This window comes from Halictus rubicundus, unplaced genomic scaffold, assembly GCF_050948215.1.
Source record: "Halictus rubicundus isolate RS-2024b unplaced genomic scaffold, iyHalRubi1_principal scaffold0089, whole genome shotgun sequence".
NCBI lineage: Eukaryota > Metazoa > Arthropoda > Insecta > Hymenoptera > Halictidae > Halictus > Halictus rubicundus.
This window is the reverse complement of record NW_027488630.1, coordinates 808,916-810,632: the sequence shown is the minus strand read 5'-3', so window position 1 is coordinate 810,632 and position 1,717 is coordinate 808,916. Positions and strand designations below refer to the sequence as shown.

Sequence of the window (1,717 nt, the reverse complement as noted above, 5' to 3'; positions counted from 1 at the left end):
AGCAGCACATATTTCATACAACAGCTTAAAATCTATTATGTCTAGAGAAAAGTTAAAGTCTCGGCCACCACTACCAAAAACTGTACAGAGTACGCACGAAATACTTGAAAATTATGATGTTCTGAAGGACCTTTATAAGGTATGCGCTATTTCAAGTGATAATAAATACGCGCTGATATTTTCAAATACCACACTCTTAACTGCATTAGAAAATGCCAAAGAAATTTACATGGATGGTACTTTTTCTGTAAGTATTAAAGGTAAACAATTTATGTGGTTAATACTTTTCAAGTGAAGAGAGTTGTTTGATTTTGATCATTTCTGATCTCTTGTTAGGTTATCCCACGAATGCCTCCTTTCCATCAGCTGTATACGGTGCACATACGTTACAATGATACGGTACGTATACCACTATTGGTCATTCTTGTTTGGCTTATCTCATACTATCAAACTAAAAAGTGATGACAATTTACAGGGAATCGCTACCATTTTTGCTCTATGCGAATGTCGTACTGCGGCAATGTATAGAGCAATATGGAGGAAAATAGTTTCTCTTGTTCCACAACTACAACATAATTTAGAAACTGTTATGTGTGATTATGAAAGAGCGGCTATACAAACTATAGAAGAACAGTTTCCAAGAGTTACCATCGATGGTTGTTGGTTTCACTTTAATCAGGTACAATATAACTGTTAACATTATTCACGTATTTTTTCATAATTTGTCTCACGAACGTGCTCAATGAAGAATTGAATGGTCTTTTTCTTATTATTCAGGCTCTATTGAAGAAATGGAGGAAGTTGGGTTTACACAGAGCACCAAGGGAAATTCTATCGATGGCTATGACAATGGCCTTAATTCCATCGGACATGTTTTTACAAGCATTGCATGAAATGTAATTAATAGCTGATCGCTTATGTGGTACTTACCCGAATGTGCTGCTGTTTATGGCCTATCTACGCAGTGTGTGGCTACCTATTTCTGCAGGGGTCAGCGTATATGGCTGTGCAGTGAGAACTAATAACCTGGTTGAATCTTTTCACAGTGCTGTAATCAGGAAATTAAGGATTGCTCATCCAAATTTTTGGGTTTTCATAGGTATAAATATCATTATTATTCATGTAGTTAATTTATGTTTACCATTACTAATAGGATGAATAGACGATATAAGATTAAAGGGGGGGAAAATATATATGAAATGTGTGGAAATGCAAGTTATATTACAGAATATAATGTATTTTGTTTCTTATATCTTTTGTAATATGTCACACAGCAATACATGATTAATAATAAATAACTTACATTTACAGTCAACCAAAAATTTCATTTCTGACGGGCAGCTGTGCGTGCAAATGACCCATGTTCTGACGTCCAACTGCCGTCGAATTTGCCGTTGGTGCGCGGGAGCCTCTATCGACGTATAGGTGTCCATTCTATGTATTTCATAACTTTGTGCGACATCCTTGTCTCTCCTACAGAGCTGTGACAGAAACGGAGATATGTCACTCACGGGAGAGACAAAGGCAGAGATTAACCAAGTGGCTTATTTTTCGATGAAGCTCAACGGATTTGTTGAAGCGAAGAAGCAATATTTTTTAATAATTTTTGTGTTGAAATATTCTTTGTTCTATTTCGGGTAACTGTACAGAGCCTTTTTTTCAATTTGGCTCTTGAAACTTTATAAATGATAAAAGTGTACGTTTTTATAGAAGAAAT

The 1,717-nt window shown here is 35.6% G+C and overlaps 1 pseudogene; it reads left to right on the top strand.

The window, feature by feature from the left end:
* The first annotated feature begins 238 nt into the window (after positions 1–238).
* Positions 239–1,487, top strand: LOC143363673 (uncharacterized; annotated as a pseudogene).
* Positions 1,488–1,717: the final 230 nt, after the last annotated feature.